The following is a 20336-nucleotide window of genomic DNA, read 5'->3' as shown; positions in this document are numbered from 1 at the left end:
TTCTCCTCATTGGATTTTTCATGTTCAAAGTTGCAGAAGCCAGATTACAAGCTCATTTTGGTTCAACTTCAGCAACTGTGCATTGCATTGCCATGTAATGTGATGCAATGCTATCTTTCTAGCTCTCCCTTTTTACTTCCTTTTGGATAAACAGACATATTAGGCAAGCATTTTGGAGCTTTCACCTAAATAACTACAGGTGGTGAGATAAGCTGCACAATATAATTGACCTTTCAGTATATTGTTGCACACACACCATCTATTTAGCAAATGCCCTTGTTATCAACAGCAGCCTTTTAAACTCACCTGAGCTAACAGGTATGTGCGCTGGTTACTCTGCTGCGCTTAAAATTTCTTTTTTGGTTTGCTACAATGCCTTTTCTGAAACGTTGTCTCCTTCTGCTGGAACACTGATTTCTTTCATTTAATGCCTGCAGACTATAAAAGAGAACCCAACCCAAAAAGTTTGGTTGATTAGTCTGTGGCATTCTGTTAAACTGTTGCTTATGGCGGTCTCTGTGAGCTTCTCAGCGACATTCAGCCAGCCAGGTATCCTGCCTGCAGTAGATGGAATGTGGCAATGGAACGCTGGCTGCGCGTGTCATAATAGGCTCTGAGCCTTTATATACCTGTGCACAGCAGCAGCCACCTTCAGTCTGCTGCTGGACAGCCAGCAGCAGCAGCAGCGGGAGAGGTATGTAATCAGGAGCCCTCCTGCTAAGGGTAGACAGCTGCTCGTTCCACCCCACCCCCCGCCTTAATTGGTTCTCCTCCCTTCCAACGGTGTTGAGGCGGGTGGGAACAGCAAGGGGTGAAGGTGCTGTGTTTAAAGAGGTGGAGTTATGCAGATCTAAAACGCGTGGATTGCAGCAGCAGCAAGCCGAAAAGTGCAGGCATGTAAGGGATCTAGAGGTTGACAACATGTCTTCTTAACGGGAGTCCAGGAGCTCATCTCCACAAATGGACTTTTCAGGATCCTTGGGTGGCTCCGTAGTTTGAAACCAATTCTGGTTATCGCTTCTCGGCCTTTTGGCTAAGATCAAGTGTAGTATCTGTTCTTATCAGTTTAATATCTGATACGTCCCCTATCTGGGGACCATATATTAAATGGATTTTTAGAACAGGGAGATGGAAAAAGAGCTTGCTCTGTCCACTCCACGCATTGACCTGGTATTGCAGTATCTCCAGGACCGGTGCACCCCTTCTTTAATGCAGTTTCTAAAATCAGAAAGAATTGAATTCAATGTTTTTTGTTCATTTTGCTTGTTTGTCGGATTTTGGGATGGACTCTTTGGCTTTGCTTTTCTTCTCCTCATTGGATTTTTCATGTTCAAAGTTGCAGAAGCCAGATTACAAGCTCATTTTGGTTCAACTTCAGCAACTGTGCATTGCATTGCCATGTAATGTGATGCAATGCTATCTTTCTAGCTCTCCCTTTTTACTTCCTTTTGGATAAACAGACATATTAGGCAAGCATTTTGGAGCTTTCACCTAAATAACTACAGGTGGTGAGATAAGCTGCACAATATAATTGACCTTTCAGTATATTGTTGCACACACACCATCTATTTAGCAAATGCCCTTGTTATCAACAGCAGCCTTTTAAACTCACCTGAGCTAACAGGTATGTGCGCTGGTTACTCTGCTGCGCTTAAAATTTCTTTTTTGGTTTGCTACAATGCCTTTTCTGAAACGTTGTCTCCTTCTGCTGGAACACTGACTTCTTTTATTTAATGCCTGCAGACTATAAAAGAGAACCCAACCCAAAAAGTTTGGTTGATTAGTCTGTGGCATTCTGTTAAACTGTTGCTTATGGCGGTCTCTGTGAGCTTCTCAGCGACATTCAGCCAGCCAGGTATCCTGCCTGCAGTAGATGGAATGTGGCAATGGAACGCTGGCTGCGCGTGTCATAATAGGCTCTGAGCCTTTATATACCTGTGCACAGCAGCAGCCACCTTCAGTCTGCTGCTGGACAGCCAGCAGCAGCAGCAGCAGGAGAGGTATGTAATCAGGAGCCCTCCTGCTAAGGGTAGACAGCTGCTCGTTCCACCCCACCCCCCGCCTTAATTGGTTCTCCTCCCTTCCAACGGTGTTGAGGCGGGTGGGAACAGCAGGGGGTGAAGGTGCTGTGTTTAAAGAGGTGGAGTTATGCAGATCTAAAACGCGTGGATTGCAGCAGCAGCAAGCCGAAAAGTGCAGGCATGTAAGGGATCTAGAGGTTGACAACATGTCTTCTTAACGGGAGTCCAGGAGCTCATCTCCACAAATGGACTTTTCAGGATCCTTGGGTGGCTCCGTAGTTTGAAACCAATTCTGGTTATCGCTTCTCGGCCTTTTGGCTAAGATCAAGTGTAGTATCTGTTCTTATCAGTTTAATATCTGATACGTCCCCTATCTGGGGACCATATATTAAATGGATTTTTAGAACAGGGAGATGGAAAAAGAGCTTGCTCTGTCCACTCCACGCATTGACCTGGTATTGCAGTATCTCCAGGACCGGTGCACCCCTTCTTTAATGCAGTTTCTAAAATCAGAAAGAATTGAATTCAATGTTTTTTGTTCATTTTGCTTGTTTGTCGGATTTTGGGATGGACTCTTTGGCTTTGCTTTTCTTCTCCTCATTGGATTTTTCATGTTCAAAGTTGCAGAAGCCAGATTACAAGCTCATTTTGGTTCAACTTCAGCAACTGTGCATTGCATTGCCATGTAATGTGATGCAATGCTATCTTTCTAGCTCTCCCTTTTTACTTCCTTTTGGATAAACAGACATATTAGGCAAGCATTTTGGAGCTTTCACCTAAATAACTACAGGTGGTGAGATAAGCTGCACAATATAATTGACCTTTCAGTATATTGTTGCACACACACCATCTATTTAGCAAATGCCCTTGTTATCAACAGCAGCCTTTTAAACTCACCTGAGCTAACAGGTATGTGCGCTGGTTACTCTGCTGCGCTTAAAATTTCTTTTTTGGTTTGCTACAATGCCTTTTCTGAAACGTTGTCTCCTTCTGCTGGAACACTGACTTCTTTCATTTAATGCCTGCAGACTATAAAAGAGAACCCAACCCAAAAAGTTTGGTTGATTAGTCTGTGGCATTCTGTTAAACTGTTGCTTATGGCGGTCTCTGTGAGCTTCTCAGCGACATTCAGCCAGCCAGGTATCCTGCCTGCAGTAGATGGAATGTGGCAATGGAACGCTGGCTGCGCGTGTCATAATAGGCTCTGAGCCTTTATATACCTGTGCACAGCAGCAGCCACCTTCAGTCTGCTGCTGGACAGCCAGCAGCAGCAGCAGCAGGAGAGGTATGTAATCAGGAGCCCTCCTGCTAAGGGTAGACAGCTGCTCGTTCCACCCCACCCCCCGCCTTAATTGGTTCTCCTCCCTTCCAACGGTGTTGAGGCGGGTGGGAACAGCAGGGGGTGAAGGTGCTGTGTTTAAAGAGGTGGAGTTATGCAGATCTAAAACGCGTGGATTGCAGCAGCAGCAAGCCGAAAAGTGCAGGCATGTAAGGGATCTAGAGGTTGACAACATGTCTTCTTAACGGGAGTCCAGGAGCTCATCTCCACAAATGGACTTTTCAGGATCCTTGGGTGGCTCCGTAGTTTGAAACCAATTCTGGTTATCGCTTCTCGGCCTTTTGGCTAAGATCAAGTGTAGTATCTGTTCTTATCAGTTTAATATCTGATACGTCCCCTATCTGGGGACCATATATTAAATGGATTTTTAGAACAGGGAGATGGAAAAAGAGCTTGCTCTGTCCACTCCACGCATTGACCTGGTATTGCAGTATCTCCAGGACCGGTGCACCCCTTCTTTAATGCAGTTTCTAAAATCAGAAAGAATTGAATTCAATGTTTTTTGTTCATTTTGCTTGTTTGTCGGATTTTGGGATGGACTCTTTGGCTTTGCTTTTCTTCTCCTCATTGGATTTTTCATGTTCAAAGTTGCAGAAGCCAGATTACAAGCTCATTTTGGTTCAACTTCAGCAACTGTGCATTGCATTGCCATGTAATGTGATGCAATGCTATCTTTCTAGCTCTCCCTTTTTACTTCCTTTTGGATAAACAGACATATTAGGCAAGCATTTTGGAGCTTTCACCTAAATAACTACAGGTGGTGAGATAAGCTGCACAATATAATTGACCTTTCAGTATATTGTTGCACACACACCATCTATTTAGCAAATGCCCTTGTTATCAACAGCAGCCTTTTAAACTCACCTGAGCTAACAGGTATGTGCGCTGGTTACTCTGCTGCGCTTAAAATTTCTTTTTTGGTTTGCTACAATGCCTTTTCTGAAACGTTGTCTCCTTCTGCTGGAACACTGACTTCTTTCATTTAATGCCTGCAGACTATAAAAGAGAACCCAACCCAAAAAGTTTGGTTGATTAGTCTGTGGCATTCTGTTAAACTGTTGCTTATGGCGGTCTCTGTGAGCTTCTCAGCGACATTCAGCCAGCCAGGTATCCTGCCTGCAGTAGATGGAATGTGGCAATGGAACGCTGGCTGCGCGTGTCATAATAGGCTCTGAGCCTTTATATACCTGTGCACAGCAGCAGCCACCTTCAGTCTGCTGCTGGACAGCCAGCAGCAGCAGCAGCAGGAGAGGTATGTAATCAGGAGCCCTCCTGCTAAGGGTAGACAGCTGCTCGTTCCACCCCACCCCCCGCCTTAATTGGTTCTCCTCCCTTCCAACGGTGTTGAGGCGGGTGGGAACAGCAGGGGGTGAAGGTGCTGTGTTTAAAGAGGTGGAGTTATGCAGATCTAAAACGCGTGGATTGCAGCAGCAGCAAGCCGAAAAGTGCAGGCATGTAAGGGATCTAGAGGTTGACAACATGTCTTCTTAACGGGAGTCCAGGAGCTCATCTCCACAAATGGACTTTTCAGGATCCTTGGGTGGCTCCGTAGTTTGAAACCAATTCTGGTTATCGCTTCTCGGCCTTTTGGCTCAGATCTGTAATGGGTCTAGTCATTTGGCTGTCTGTGCGTTAACTCTTGGCCCCGTGGCATCGCCATTTTATGGCTTAAGCCACTTGCTGCTATAAGGAGTTGGCCAGTAGACACGACTAGCGATAATGGGACGCATTCGATACGCTGGGCCCGGTGAGGCTCGAGTGAAGTTTGGAATCCAGATTGATGTGGAAGAAGGCAAAGAAGGAATCTTTACCCTCAGCTTCGTGGTGAAGGAGATTTTGTTTGGACTCCTTGAAGTGAAGAAGGAAGAAATCTTGTGCCTCCAGCAATTCAAAAGCAAGTATAATCTTGTATTTACTTCTATGGCTGTTTGCAACAATTTCTATGATTGTTTGAAAAAGAATCTGGACAATCAATATTTGGATGGGCTGACTTTTGTCATCTTGTATTGCTCCAAAGAGGTACTTCTGACTGTTTTCATGTACAACCCACATGTGGACTTGGCTTTGATTTATGCCTTTCTAAAGAGGCACTGCTATATTACCAAGGTGGCAGTAAAAGTCATGAATGAGGAGGAACTATGGACCGGTAAATATCGTTTCATGGTCAAGTTCCGGGAAAGTCCTGATGAACCAGGGGGTATACATTATCCTCCATCAAATTTTTCCATTGGGAGTGAGCGGGGTTACCTGTTCTTCCCCAATGCGCCCAGGTTTTGTCGTCATTGTAGGAGGTATGGCCATACTCAGGAAGCATGCGACATCAGACAGATTATTTGCAGGAAGTGCAATGAGGTGGGTCATTCTTCCAATAATTGCAAAAATGAAATAGTCTGTAACCTCTGCGGAGAGAAGGGGCATGCCTTCAGAGACTGTATATTCCATCCTGGTTCATATGCGGGGGCAGCGGGAAGGGGAAGGAGAAGAAATGAATCTCCTGCACCCACAGCTACAACTCCGACTGCTCCAACTCCGACTGCTCCGATATCTACTCTGGCTTTCCTGGATGAGGAGGAGGCTCGGGTTGCTTTTCCAGAACTGGTTCGTGTGAATGTAAGAGGAAATATGGAGCTGGCACCTGAGCCACCGGTGCAGAGGGCCGCGTCTGTGGCTTCAGATGTCAGTGAGTCTGAGACGATAACTGATGATCGTATAGGCATGGAAGTGGCCCCGGTGGAGGATCTGGAGGCTGAAATTCCAGACATGATGGTTACATTGCAGGGGGAAGAGGAGTCTGATCTGACCAGAACACCGCATGTGGCCTGGAGCGATGTCGTTTCTGACCTTGAGGAGGAGGGAGGTCAGGGGGACTTTGACCCCCAGCGGCGGGATTATAGTTCAGATGAAGATGGAGGCGCTTCAGTGAAGAAAAAGAAGAAAACTGAACCATCCTTTTCCCCTTTAAGTGACTGCAGTGTGAGTCCAGCGCGGGTGTACCCTACTGCATCCGATCCCCAAGATGTGTCTTTTTTGGGGGAAGGCACAAACTACGATATCTGCACATCCAGCGTCCTACCCCCAGAAGGGTTAGGATGATGTACAGGTGGGCATGTTGTCGTGACCTGCCACATCAAATTAATAGATGGGTGCCCAAGTTGCTCTCAGCATCTTGTCGCTAAATGTTAGGCTGATTAAATCTGAGTCGAGAAGAGTGGCAATTTTGGACTACTTGAGCAACTTGGATGCGGACGTATACTGTGTCCAGGAGTGTGGGATCTCCGATCCCTTAAGTGAAAATGCATGGCCTTTAGGTCAAAGTGTGTGGTCTGGTTCTGTATGTAATAAAAATTGTGGGGTAGGTGTTTTGGTGAAGGGTTATAGTGTTAAGATAGAAAGTTACATGGTGGTGGAGGCGGGGAGGTGTGTAATATGTGAGTTAAATTGTAGGGGGTGGAGGGTTAGGGTGGTAAATATGTATGCACCAATAGATAAAGGGGAGAGGCTGGAAATTTTTGAGAAATTATGTTTTTTTTTATCTGGCAAAATGCCAATAATTTTTGTTGGAGATTTCAATTGTGTGACGGAGGGGGATAAGATGGATGTTACAGGTAAAAGACTCAAGAGTCTTGTGGCGGATTTTTCCTTACAGGATGCTGCGGAAGTTTTTTTAGGTAATCCACCTCCTGCGACCTATAAGGCCGACAGGGGAGGCATAGAGTCTAGAATAGACCGTATCTTCTTTTCTTCACAAAATGTTATTTGTAGGAATTTCCAGCAGGAAGATGTTCCCTTCTCTGACCATGTGTGTTTGAGGGCACGTCTAGAAGGTAAGATTTCCTTTGTATATGGTGGTGGCGTGTGGAAACTTAATGTGCGTTTGCTGGAAGATAATAGGATCATGCGTGATTTTAGGCGAATGTATGTTAGGTGGAGGGATAAAAAAAGTGATTTCAGGAATGTGCTTGAGTGGTGGGACTGGATGAAGAGTGAGATTGGTTTTTTCTTTAGAAAAAGGGGCAGGAGGAAAGCAGCAATGAATAGAGCAAAATTTAATGATTTAAGCTCTAGACTGGAGTGGCTGAGGAAGTTAAGGATGATTGGAGTGGATGTGGATGTTTTGATGTGTCAAGTGAAAGAAGAGATTAAGAAATATATTGAGGGTAAAGGGAAAGAAATTATTTACCGTTCTAAGATTGAACATTTGGAGAAAAATGAGAAATGCACAAGGTTTTTTTTCAAAAAAGTTTTTGGGAAGAAAGTAGATATGGATGAGGTGGTGAATGGTGATGGGGTGTGTGTGAGTGGGAAGGATGTGATGCAGGAGGTGGTGTTGTTTTATAAGGAGTTGTATGGGGAAAAATGGGTTGATGATAGGATGTTGACTGATGCTTTGGGGTGTTTAGAAGGTTGTTTGGGTGAGGATGAACGTGAAATATTGGATGATGTAATTGTGTTGGATGAAGTTAAAAAAGTGGCGATGTCTGCGAGTAAGAATAAAACACCTGGGAAGGATGGACTGCCCGTGGAGTTATATGTTAAGGAATGGGACACGATGGGAAATGACTTATTGGAGGTGTGCCAGTATATGTTCACGGAGAATATGTTGAGTGAATCTATGAGAGATGGGGTGGTGGTTTTGGTTCATAAGAAAGGTGATAAAAAGGATTTGGGGAATTGGAGGCCAATCACCCTTTTGAATGCAGACTATAAGGTGTTTAGTAAATTGCTGGCTAGCCGGATGCGGGAAGTGATTGGCGGTGTGGTGGATGAAGATCAAGTGTGTGCAGTGCCTGGGAGAAGTATGACTGAAAATTTGGTGCTGTTGCGTGATGTGATTGGGGATTGTATGAGTCGTAAGCAGAAATGTTTGTTGTTTTCGGTTGATTTTGAAAAAGCTTTTGACCGTGTGTCACATAGCTTTATGTTTAAGGTTTTGTCTAAGATGGGTTATTCCAGGAATTTTGTAAACTGTGTTAGGAGTTTGTATTGTAATGTTTCAAGTGAATTTTTGGTGAATGGGTGGTTGAGTGAGAAAGTGAGAATTAAATCAGGAGTGCGTCAGGGGTGCCCTATGTTCCCTTTTTTGTTTATTAGTGTGATTGAAGTGTTGATGTGTATGGTTAGGAAGGATAAGGTTATGAGAGGTGTGATGATTCCTGGGAGTAATGGAAAGGATGTGAGAATTCTAGGTTACATGGATGATGTAGTGATTGTGAGTGGGAATATGGCTGCGATGAGTAGGGCAAGGTTGATATTAAGTTTGTTTTGTAGTGTCTCAGCTTTTAAGGTCAATTGGACTAAGAGTTCCTTTAAATGTTTTGGTGAGAGGAATGTACGGATGGATGGTGTGAGGTGTGAGGATGGTGCAATAAAGGTGCTTGGCATTAAGTTTAATGATGATTTGAAAGGAAATGAGAGTTGGGAAGATTGTGGGGTGAGAGTGGTGCGCAAGTTAAATTTTTGGCGAATGAGAGAATTAACTCTGACTGGGAAAGTTCTGATTATTAAGGCGGTTATTTTGCCTATTTTGTTGTTTGTTGCGAATGTATATCCTGCTGCTTTTAAGAAAATTAGGAAAACTGAGAAATTCATCTTTAATTTTCTTTGGGGAAGTCGCATGGAGAAATTAAAACGGGAATATGTCTATAAGTTATGTGTAAATGGTGGTTTGGATTTTCAAAATATTGATTTCTTTTTAGGGATTAGTTACGTGAAAATGGTGGTGGTGGTTCTAGGGAAAAGTAATAAGTGTGCTTATATGATGAAGTATTCGGCTGGATGGATGCTTTATGGCTTAAAGTGGGCCAAAAGGGATGCTAGAGTGCCTGTTGCTTTTAGGTGTCCTGTATGGTATGGTTGTGTTGAGAAATTTGTAAGGAAGTATGATTTGTTGTCCGTTAACATGAGTGATTTTAGGCAAAAGAAGAAAGTCATTAGGATGGTGCGTGAGCGTGAGGTGGTATGTAATATCAATGGGTTGAGAGGGGAGGAAGTAACCGAGATGTGGAGAAAATTAAGTATAGATGGTGTGACTAACAGACAGAGAGATATCGCTTGGATGATATTGCATGACATTTTGCCTGTTAGGGATGTGCAAAAGAAGAGGGATTTAGTTAAATCTGAGGTATGCCCGAGGGATGGATGTGGTTTGAGAGAGCATGTTAGACATATGGTATGGGATTGTGATTTTGCATATGATGTATGGAAGGGTATAGGGGGACTTTGTAAGGAATTGGTGGGTGTAAAGTATGTTAATTGGAAACTTGCTATGTTTGGGATGGGTGCATGTAGTAGAATTAAGGATAGGATTTTATGGTTGTTGGTGGTGTGTGTAATTGAAAGTTTGTGGGATGCGAGGAATTTGTTAGTTTTTAAAAGGAAGAAAATGTCAGTTAATGAATGTTTGAGATTGATTCTGTCACGTATGTATGTAATATACCTCTGGGATCAGGAACGTGGAAGTATTATAGATGCTGAAGGGATCTGGAAGTTTAAAAAGTGGAGGTTTTTGGTAAAGTTTAATTAGTAGTGTATAATGTACCTGATGATAAGGTTCGGTTTTAATTTTGTTTATATACCAAGTGTGATGAAAGGCTAAGTGTCAATGAAAGGCTTTTGTAAGTCGATTTGATTGAGCTTATGCTCCGGCCTATCTGATTTGGTAAAAAAAAAAAAAAAAGAGAAAAAAAAAAAAAAAAAAAATCTGTTCTTATCAGTTTAATATCTGATACGTCCCCTATCTGGGGACCATATATTAAATGGATTTTTAGAACAGGGAGATGGAAAAAGAGCTTGCTCTGTCCACTCCACGCATTGACCTGGTATTGCAGTATCTCCAGGACCGGTGCACCCCTTCTTTAATGCAGTTTCTAAAATCAGAAAGAATTGAATTCAATGTTTTTTGTTCATTTTGCTTGTTTGTCGGATTTTGGGATGGACTCTTTGGCTTTGCTTTTTTTCTCCTCATTGGATTTTTCATGTTCAAAGTTGCAGAAGCCAGATTACAAGCTCATTTTGGTTCAACTTCAGCAACTGTGCATTGCATTGCCATGTAATGTGATGCAATGCTATCTTTCTAGCTCTCCCTTTTTACTTCCTTTTGGATAAACAGACATATTAGGCAAGCATTTTGGAGCTTTCACCTAAATAACTACAGGTGGTGAGATAAGCTGCACAATATAATTGACCTTTCAGTATATTGTTGCACACACACCATCTATTTAGCAAATGCCCTTGTTATCAACAGCAGCCTTTTAAACTCACCTGAGCTAACAGGTATGTGCGCTGGTTACTCTGCTGCGCTTAAAATTTCTTTTTTGGTTTGCTACAATGCCTTTTCTGAAACGTTGTCTCCTTCTGCTGGAACACTGACTTCTTTCATTTAATGCCTGCAGACTATAAAAGAGAACCCAACCCAAAAAGTTTGGTTGATTAGTCTGTGGCATTCTGTTAAACTGTTGCTTATGGCGGTCTCTGTGAGCTTCTCAGCGACATTCAGCCAGCCAGGTATCCTGCCTGCAGTAGATGGAATGTGGCAATGGAACGCTGGCTGCGCGTGTCATAATAGGCTCTGAGCCTTTATATACCTGTGCACAGCAGCAGCCACCTTCAGTCTGCTGCTGGACAGCCAGCAGCAGCAGCAGGAGAGGTATGTAATCAGGAGCCCTCCTGCTAAGGGTAGACAGCTGCTCGTTCCACCCCACCCCCCGCCTTAATTGGTTCTCCTCCCTTCCAACGGTGTTGAGGCGGGTGGGAACAGCAGGGGGTGAAGGTGCTGTGTTTAAAGAGGTGGAGTTATGCAGATCTAAAACGCGTGGATTGCAGCAGCAGCAAGCCGAAAAGTGCAGGCATGTAAGAGATCTAGAGGTTGACAACATGTCTTCTTAACGGGAGTCCAGGAGCTCATCTCCACAAATGGACTTTTCAGGATCCTTGGGTGGCTCCGTAGTTTGAAACCAATTCTGGTTATCGCTTCTCGGCCTTTTGGCTAAGATCAAGTGTAGTATCTGTTCTTATCAGTTTAATATCTGATACGTCCCCTATCTGGGGACCATATATTAAATGGATTTTTAGAACAGGGAGATGGAAAAAGAGCTTGCTCTGTCCACTCCACGCATTGACCTGGTATTGCAGTATCTCCAGGACCGGTGCACCCCTTCTTTAATGCAGTTTCTAAAATCAGAAAGAATTGAATTCAATGTTTTTTGTTCATTTTGCTTGTTTGTCGGATTTTGGGATGGACTCTTTGGCTTTGCTTTTCTTCTCCTCATTGGATTTTTCATGTTCAAAGTTGCAGAAGCCAGATTACAAGCTCATTTTGGTTCAACTTCAGCAACTGTGCATTGCATTGCCATGTAATGTGATGCAATGCTATCTTTCTAGCTCTCCCTTTTTACTTCCTTTTGGATAAACAGACATATTAGGCAAGCATTTTGGAGCTTTCACCTAAATAACTACAGGTGGTGAGATAAGCTGCACAATATAATTGACCTTTCAGTATATTGTTGCACACACACCATCTATTTAGCAAATGCCCTTGTTATCAACAGCAGCCTTTTAAACTCACCTGAGCTAACAGGTATGTGCGCTGGTTACTCTGCTGCGCTTAAAATTTCTTTTTTGGTTTGCTACAATGCCTTTTCTGAAACGTTGTCTCCTTCTGCTGGAACACTGACTTCTTTCATTTAATGCCTGCAGACTATAAAAGAGAACCCAACCCAAAAAGTTTGGTTGATTAGTCTGTGGCATTCTGTTAAACTGTTGCTTATGGCGGTCTCTGTGAGCTTCTCAGCGACATTCAGCCAGCCAGGTATCCTGCCTGCAGTAGATGGAATGTGGCAATGGAACGCTGGCTGCGCGTGTCATAATAGGCTCTGAGCCTTTATATACCTGTGCACAGCAGCAGCCACCTTCAGTCTGCTGCTGGACAGCCAGCAGCAGCAGCAGCAGGAGAGGTATGTAATCAGGAGCCCTCCTGCTAAGGGTAGACAGCTGCTCGTTCCACCCCACCCCCCGCCTTAATTGGTTCTCCTCCCTTCCAACGGTGTTGAGGCGGGTGGGAACAGCAGGGGGTGAAGGTGCTGTGTTTAAAGAGGTGGAGTTATGCAGATCTAAAACGCGTGGATTGCAGCAGCAGCAAGCCGAAAAGTGCAGGCATATAAGGGATCTAGAGGTTGACAACATGTCTTCTTAACGGGAGTCCAGGAGCTCATCTCCACAAATGGACTTTTCAGGATCCTTGGGTGGCTCCGTAGTTTGAAACCAATTCTGGTTATCGCTTCTCGGCCTTTTGGCTAAGATCAAGTGTAGTATCTGTTCTTATCAGTTTAATATCTGATACGTCCCCTATCTGGGGACCATATATTAAATGGATTTTTAGAACAGGGAGATGGAAAAAGAGCTTGCTCTGTCCACTCCACGCATTGACCTGGTATTGCAGTATCTCCAGGACCGGTGCACCCCTTCTTTAATGCAGTTTCTAAAATCAGAAAGAATTGAATTCAATGTTTTTTGTTCATTTTGCTTGTTTGTCGGATTTTGGGATGGACTCTTTGGCTTTGCTTTTCTTCTCCTCATTGGATTTTTCATGTTCAAAGTTGCAGAAGCCAGATTACAAGCTCATTTTGGTTCAACTTCAGCAACTGTGCATTGCATTGCCATGTAATGTGATGCAATGCTATCTTTCTAGCTCTCCCTTTTTACTTCCTTTTGGATAAACAGACATATTAGGCAAGCATTTTGGAGCTTTCACCTAAATAACTACAGGTGGTGAGATAAGCTGCACAATATAATTGACCTTTCAGTATATTGTTGCACACACACCATCTATTTAGCAAATGCCCTTGTTATCAACAGCAGCCTTTTAAACTCACCTGAGCTAACAGGTATGTGCGCTGGTTACTCTGCTGCGCTTAAAATTTCTTTTTTGGTTTGCTACAATGCCTTTTCTGAAACGTTGTCTCCTTCTGCTGGAACACTGACTTCTTTCATTTAATGCCTGCAGACTATAAAAGAGAACCCAACCCAAAAAGTTTGGTTGATTAGTCTGTGGCATTCTGTTAAACTGTTGCTTATGGCGGTCTCTGTGAGCTTCTCAGCGACATTCAGCCAGCCAGGTATCCTGCCTGCAGTAGATGGAATGTGGCAATGGAACGCTGGCTGCGCGTGTCATAATAGGCTCTGAGCCTTTATATACCTGTGCACAGCAGCAGCCACCTTCAGTCTGCTGCTGGACAGCCAGCAGCAGCAGCAGCAGCAGGAGAGGTATGTAATCAGGAGCCCTCCTGCTAAGGGTAGACAGCTGCTCGTTCCACCCCACCCCCCGCCTTAATTGGTTCTCCTCCCTTCCAACGGTGTTGAGGCGGGTGGGAACAGCAGGGGGTGAAGGTGCTGTGTTTAAAGAGGTGGAGTTATGCAGATCTAAAACGCGTGGATTGCAGCAGCAGCAAGCCGAAAAGTGCAGGCATGTAAGGGATCTAGAGGTTGACAACATGTCTTCTTAACGGGAGTCCAGGAGCTCATCTCCACAAATGGACTTTTCAGGATCCTTGGGTGGCTCCGTAGTTTGAAACCAATTCTGGTTATCGCTTCTCGGCCTTTTGGCTAAGATCAAGTGTAGTATCTGTTCTTATCAGTTTAATATCTGATACGTCCCCTATCTGGGGACCATATATTAAATGGATTTTTAGAACAGGGAGATGGAAAAAGAGCTTGCTCTGTCCACTCCACGCATTGACCTGGTATTGCAGTATCTCCAGGACCGGTGCACCCCTTCTTTAATGCAGTTTCTAAAATCAGAAAGAATTGAATTCAATGTTTTTTGTTCATTTTGCTTGTTTGTCGGATTTTGGGATGGACTCTTTGGCTTTGCTTTTCTTCTCCTCATTGGATTTTTCATGTTCAAAGTTGCAGAAGCCAGATTACAAGCTCATTTTGGTTCAACTTCAGCAACTGTGCATTGCATTGCCATGTAATGTGATGCAATGCTATCTTTCTAGCTCTCCCTTTTTACTTCCTTTTGGATAAACAGACATATTAGGCAAGCATTTTGGAGCTTTCACCTAAATAACTACAGGTGGTGAGATAAGCTGCACAATATAATTGACCTTTCAGTATATTGTTGCACACACACCATCTATTTAGCAAATGCCCTTGTTATCAACAGCAGCCTTTTAAACTCACCTGAGCTAACAGGTATGTGCGCTGGTTACTCTGCTGCGCTTAAAATTTCTTTTTTGGTTTGCTACAATGCCTTTTCTGAAACGTTGTCTCCTTCTGCTGGAACACTGACTTCTTTCATTTAATGCCTGCAGACTATAAAAGAGAACCCAACCCAAAAAGTTTGGTTGATTAGTCTGTGGCATTCTGTTAAACTGTTGCTTATGGCGGTCTCTGTGAGCTTCTCAGCGACATTCAGCCAGCCAGGTATCCTGCCTGCAGTAGATGGAATGTGGCAATGGAACGCTGGCTGCGCGTGTCATAATAGGCTCTGAGCCTTTATATACCTGTGCACAGCAGCAGCCACCTTCAGTCTGCTGCTGGACAGCCAGCAGCAGCAGCAGCAGGAGAGGTATGTAATCAGGAGCCCTCCTGCTAAGGGTAGACAGCTGCTCGTTCCACCCCACCCCCCGCCTTAATTGGTTCTCCTCCCTTCCAACGGTGTTGAGGCGGGTGGGAACAGCAGGGGGTGAAGGTGCTGTGTTTAAAGAGGTGGAGTTATGCAGATCTAAAACGCGTGGATTGCAGCAGCAGCAAGCCGAAAAGTGCAGGCATGTAAGGGATCTAGAGGTTGACAACATGTCTTCTTAACGGGAGTCCAGGAGCTCATCTCCACAAATGGACTTTTCAGGATCCTTGGGTGGCTCCGTAGTTTGAAACCAATTCTGGTTATCGCTTCTCGGCCTTTTGGCTAAGATCAAGTGTAGTATCTGTTCTTATCAGTTTAATATCTGATACGTCCCCTATCTGGGGACCATATATTAAATGGATTTTTAGAACAGGGAGATGGAAAAAGAGCTTGCTCTGTCCACTCCACGCATTGACCTGGTATTGCAGTATCTCCAGGACCGGTGCACCCCTTCTTTAATGCAGTTTCTAAAATCAGAAAGAATTGAATTCAATGTTTTTTGTTCATTTTGCTTGTTTGTCGGATTTTGGGATGGACTCTTTGGCTTTGCTTTTCTTCTCCTCATTGGATTTTTCATGTTCAAAGTTGCAGAAGCCAGATTACAAGCTCATTTTGGTTCAACTTCAGCAACTGTGCATTGCATTGCCATGTAATGTGATGCAATGCTATCTTTCTAGCTCTCCCTTTTTACTTCCTTTTGGATAAACAGACATATTAGGCAAGCATTTTGGAGCTTTCACCTAAATAACTACAGGTGGTGAGATAAGCTGCACAATATAATTGACCTTTCAGTATATTGTTGCACACACACCATCTATTTAGCAAATGCCCTTGTTATCAACAGCAGCCTTTTAAACTCACCTGAGCTAACAGGTATGTGCGCTGGTTACTCTGCTGCACTTAAAATTTCTTTTTTGGTTTGCTACAATGCCTTTTCTGAAACGTTGTCTCCTTCTGCTGGAACACTGACTTCTTTCATTTAATGCCTGCAGACTATAAAAGAGAACCCAACCCAAAAAGTTTGGTTGATTAGTCTGTGGCATTCTGTTAAACTGTTGCTTATGGCGGTCTCTGTGAGCTTCTCAGCGACATTCAGCCAGCCAGGTATCCTGCCTGCAGTAGATGGAATGTGGCAATGGAACGCTGGCTGCGCGTGTCATAATAGGCTCTGAGCCTTTATATACCTGTGCACAGCAGCAGCCACCTTCAGTCTGCTGCTGGACAGCCAGCAGCAGCAGCAGCAGGAGAGGTATGTAATCAGGAGCCCTCCTGCTAAGGGTAGACAGCTGCTCGTTCCACCCCACCCCCCGCCTTAATTGGTTCTCCTCCCTTCCAACGGTGTTGAGGCGGGTGGGAACAGCAGGGGGTGAAGGTGCTGTGTTTAAAGAGGTGGAGTTATGCAGATCTAAAACGCGTGGATTGCAGCAGCAGCAAGCCGAAAAGTGCAGGCATGTAAGGGATCTAGAGGTTGACAACATGTCTTCTTAACGGGAGTCCAGGAGCTCATCTCCACAAATGGACTTTTCAGGATCCTTGGGTGGCTCCGTAGTTTGAAACCAATTCTGGTTATCGCTTCTCGGCCTTTTGGCTAAGATCAAGTGTAGTATCTGTTCTTATCAGTTTAATATCTGATACGTCCCCTATCTGGGGACCATATATTAAATGGATTTTTAGAACAGGGAGATGGAAAAAGAGCTTGCTCTGTCCACTCCACGCATTGACCTGGTATTGCAGTATCTCCAGGACCGGTGCACCCCTTCTTTAATGCAGTTTCTAAAATCAGAAAGAATTGAATTCAATGTTTTTTGTTCATTTTGCTTGTTTGTCGGATTTTGGGATGGACTCTTTGGCTTTGCTTTTCTTCTCCTCATTGGATTTTTCATGTTCAAAGTTGCAGAAGCCAGATTACAAGCTCATTTTGGTTCAACTTCAGCAACTGTGCATTGCATTGCCATGTAATGTGATGCAATGCTATCTTTCTAGCTCTCCCTTTTTACTTCCTTTTGGATAAACAGACATATTAGGCAAGCATTTTGGAGCTTTCACCTAAATAACTACAGGTGGTGAGATAAGCTGCACAATATAATTGACCTTTCAGTATATTGTTGCACACACACCATCTATTTAGCAAATGCCCTTGTTATCAACAGCAGCCTTTTAAACTCACCTGAGCTAACAGGTATGTGCGCTGGTTACTCTGCTGCGCTTAAAATTTCTTTTTTGGTTTGCTACAATGCCTTTTCTGAAACGTTGTCTCCTTCTGCTGGAACACTGACTTCTTTCATTTAATGCCTGCAGACTATAAAAGAGAACCCAACCCAAAAAGTTTGGTTGATTAGTCTGTGGCATTCTGTTAAACTGTTGCTTATGGCGGTCTCTGTGAGCTTCTCAGCGACATTCAGCCAGCCAGGTATCCTGCCTGCAGTAGATGGAATGTGGCAATGGAACGCTGGCTGCGCGTGTCATAATAGGCTCTGAGCCTTTATATACCTGTGCACAGCAGCAGCCACCTTCAGTCTGCTGCTGGACAGCCAGCAGCAGCAGCAGCAGGAGAGGTATGTAATCAGGAGCCCTCCTGCTAAGGGTAGACAGCTGCTCGTTCCACCCCACCCCCATCCTTAATTGGTTCTCCTCCCTTCCAACGGTGTTGAGGCGGGTGGGAACAGCAGGGGGTGAAGGTGCTGTGTTTAAAGAGGTGGAGTTATGCAGATCTAAAACACGTGGATTGCAGCAGCAGCAAGCCGAAAAGTGCAGGCATGTAAGGGATCTAGAGGTTGACAACATGTCTTCTTAACGGGAGTCCAGGAGCTCATCTCCACAAATGGACTTTTTAGGATCCTTGGGTGGCTCCGTAGTTTGAAACCAATTCTGGTTATCGCTTCTCGGCCTTTTGGCTAAGATCAAGTGTAGTATCTGTTCTTATCAGTTTAATATCTGATACGTCCCCTGTCTGGGGACCATATATTAAATGGATTTTTAGAACAGGGAGATGGAAAAAGAGCTTGCTCTGTCCACTCCACGCATTGACCTGGTATTGCAGTATCTCCAGGACCGGTGCACCCCTTCTTTAATGCAGTTTCTAAAATCAGAAAGAATTGAATTCAATGTTTTTTGTTCATTTTGCTTGTTTGTCGGATTTTGGGATGGACTCTTTGGCTCTGCTTTTCTTCTCCTCATTGGATTTTTCATGTTCAAAGTTGCAGAAGCCAGATTACAAGCTCATTTTGGTTCAACTTCAGCAACTGTGCATTGCATTGCCATGTAATGTGATGCAATGCTATCTTTCTAGCTCTCCCTTTTTACTTCCTTTTGGATAAACAGACATATTAGGCAAGCATTTTGGAGCTTTCACCTAAATAACTACAGGTGGTGAGATAAGCTGCACAATATAATTGACCTTTCAGTATATTGTTGCACACACACCATCTATTTAGCAAATGCCCTTGTTATCAACAGCAGCCTTTTAAACTCACCTGAGCTAACAGGTATGTGCGCTGGTTACTCTGCTGCGCTTAAAATTTCTTTTTTGGTTTGCTACAATGCCTTTTCTGAAACGTTGTCTCCTTCTGCTGGAACACTGACTTCTTTCATTTAATGCCTGCAGACTATAAAAGAGAACCCAACCCAAAAAGTTTGGTTGATTAGTCTGTGGCATTCTGTTAAACTGTTGCTTATGGCGGTCTCTGTGAGCTTCTCAGCGACATTCAGCCAGCCAGGTATCCTGCCTGCAGTAGATGGAATGTGGCAATGGAACGCTGGCTGCGCGTGTCATAATAGGCTCTGAGCCTTTATATACCTGTGCACAGCAGCAGCCACCTTCAGTCTGCTGCTGGACAGCCAGCAGCAGCAGCAGCAGGAGAGGTATGTAATCAGGAGCCCTCCTGCTAAGGGTAGACAGCTGCTCGTTCCACCCCACCCCCATCCTTAATTGGTTCTCCTCCCTTCCAACGGTGTTGAGGCGGGTGGGAACAGCAGGGGGTGAAGGTGCTGTGTTTAAAGAGGTGGAGTTATGCAGATCTAAAACGCGTGGATTGCAGCAGCAGCAAGCCGAAAAGTGCAGGCATGTAAGGGATCTAGAGGTTGACAACATGTCTTCTTAACGGGAGTCCAGGAGCTCATCTCCACAAATGGACTTTTTAGGATCCTTGGGTGGCTCCGTAGTTTGAAACCAATTCTGGTTATCGCTTCTCGGCCTTTTGGCTAAGATCAAGTGTAGTATCTGTTCTTATCAGTTTAATATCTGATACGTCCCCTGTCTGGGGACCATATATTAAATGGATTTTTAGAACAGGGAGATGGAAAAAGAGCTTGCTCTGTCCACTCCACGCATTGACCTGGTATTGCAGTATCTCCAGGACCGGTGCACCCCTTCTTTAATGCAGTTTCTAAAATCAGAAAGAATTGAATTCAATGTTTTTTGTTCATTTTGCTTGTTTGTCGGATTTTGGGATGGACTCTTTGGCTCTGCTTTTCTTCTCCTCATTGGATTTTTCATGTTCAAAGTTGCAGAAGCCAGATTACAAGCTCATTTTGGTTCAACTTCAGCAACTGTGCATTGCATTGCCATGTAATGTGATGCAATGCTATCTTTCTAGCTCTCCCTTTTTACTTCCTTTTGGATAAACAGACATATTAGGCAAGCATTTTGGAGCTTTCACCTAAATAACTACAGGTGGTGAGATAAGCTGCACAATATAATTGACCTTTCAGTATATTGTTGCACACACACCATCTATTTAGCAAATGCCCTTGTTATCAACAGCAGCCTTTTAAACTCACCTGAGCTAACAGGTATGTGCGCTGGTTACTCTCATAGAATCATAGAATCATAGAATGGTAGAGTTGGAAGGGACCTCCTGGGTCATCTGGTCCAACCCCCTGCTCAAAGCAGGATTCACTAGATCATCTCAGACAGATGTCTGTCCAGCCTCTGTTTGAAGACGTCCATTGAAGGGGAACTCACCACCTCTCGTGGCAGCCTGTTCCACTCATTAATCACCCTAACTGTCAAAAAGTTTTTTCTAATATCTAATCTGTGTCTCCTCCCATTTAGTTTCATCCCATTGCTTCTAGTCTTTCCTTGTGCAAATGAGAATAAAGATGATCCTTCTACAATGTGACAGCCCTTGACATATTTGTAGACAGCTATTAAGTCTCCTCTCAGTCTTCTTTTTTGCAAGCTAAACATTCCCAAATCCTGCAACCGTTCCTCATAGGACATGGTTTGCAGACCAGTCACCATTCTGGTCGCTCTTCTCTGAACTTGCTCCAGTTTGTCTATGTCTTTTTTAAAATGTGGTGCCCAAAACTGTACACAGTATTCCAGATGAGGTCTGACCAAAGAGGAGTAAAG

At 44.0% G+C, this 20336-nt stretch overlaps 10 non-coding genes and 1 pseudogene across 10 annotated transcripts; all 11 read left to right on the top strand.

Moving 5' to 3' along the window:
* Nucleotides 1–1013: 1013 nt before the first annotated feature.
* On the top strand, nt 1014–1204 carry LOC141204666 (U2 spliceosomal RNA). The gene has a single exon (XR_012275523.1). It is a non-coding gene; the product is annotated as a U2 spliceosomal RNA (small nuclear RNA).
* Nucleotides 1205–2319: 1115 nt separating this feature from the next.
* Nucleotides 2320–2510, top strand: LOC141204665 (U2 spliceosomal RNA). Its single transcript, XR_012275522.1, has one exon. It is a non-coding gene; the product is annotated as a U2 spliceosomal RNA (small nuclear RNA).
* Nucleotides 2511–3625: 1115 nt separating this feature from the next.
* LOC141204663 (U2 spliceosomal RNA) lies at nt 3626–3816 on the top strand. The gene has a single exon (XR_012275520.1). It is a non-coding gene; the product is annotated as a U2 spliceosomal RNA (small nuclear RNA).
* A 6192-nt stretch (nt 3817–10008) lies between these two features.
* LOC141204372 (U2 spliceosomal RNA) lies at nt 10009–10212 on the top strand (annotated as a pseudogene).
* A 1112-nt stretch (nt 10213–11324) lies between these two features.
* On the top strand, nt 11325–11515 carry LOC141204662 (U2 spliceosomal RNA). Its single transcript, XR_012275519.1, has one exon. It is a non-coding gene; the product is annotated as a U2 spliceosomal RNA (small nuclear RNA).
* A 1115-nt stretch (nt 11516–12630) lies between these two features.
* Nucleotides 12631–12821, top strand: LOC141204661 (U2 spliceosomal RNA). The gene has a single exon (XR_012275518.1). It is a non-coding gene; the product is annotated as a U2 spliceosomal RNA (small nuclear RNA).
* A 1118-nt stretch (nt 12822–13939) lies between these two features.
* On the top strand, nt 13940–14130 carry LOC141204660 (U2 spliceosomal RNA). Its single transcript, XR_012275517.1, has one exon. It is a non-coding gene; the product is annotated as a U2 spliceosomal RNA (small nuclear RNA).
* Nucleotides 14131–15245: 1115 nt separating this feature from the next.
* On the top strand, nt 15246–15436 carry LOC141204659 (U2 spliceosomal RNA). Its single transcript, XR_012275516.1, has one exon. It is a non-coding gene; the product is annotated as a U2 spliceosomal RNA (small nuclear RNA).
* Nucleotides 15437–16551: 1115 nt separating this feature from the next.
* Nucleotides 16552–16742, top strand: LOC141204658 (U2 spliceosomal RNA). Its single transcript, XR_012275515.1, has one exon. It is a non-coding gene; the product is annotated as a U2 spliceosomal RNA (small nuclear RNA).
* Nucleotides 16743–17857: 1115 nt separating this feature from the next.
* LOC141204120 (U2 spliceosomal RNA) lies at nt 17858–18048 on the top strand. Its single transcript, XR_012275092.1, has one exon. It is a non-coding gene; the product is annotated as a U2 spliceosomal RNA (small nuclear RNA).
* Nucleotides 18049–19163: 1115 nt separating this feature from the next.
* LOC141204119 (U2 spliceosomal RNA) lies at nt 19164–19354 on the top strand. The gene has a single exon (XR_012275091.1). It is a non-coding gene; the product is annotated as a U2 spliceosomal RNA (small nuclear RNA).
* The last annotated feature ends 982 nt before the right edge of the window (nt 19355–20336 follow it).

This window comes from Phyllobates terribilis, unplaced genomic scaffold (genome assembly GCF_046119375.1).
Source record: "Phyllobates terribilis strain yellow unplaced genomic scaffold, ASM4611937v1 Scaffold_134__1_contigs__length_4944459, whole genome shotgun sequence".
Lineage (NCBI taxonomy): Eukaryota > Metazoa > Chordata > Amphibia > Anura > Dendrobatidae > Phyllobates > Phyllobates terribilis.
The sequence above is the reverse complement of the archived record's forward strand: the minus strand, read 5'-3'. Positions and strand labels throughout refer to the sequence as shown.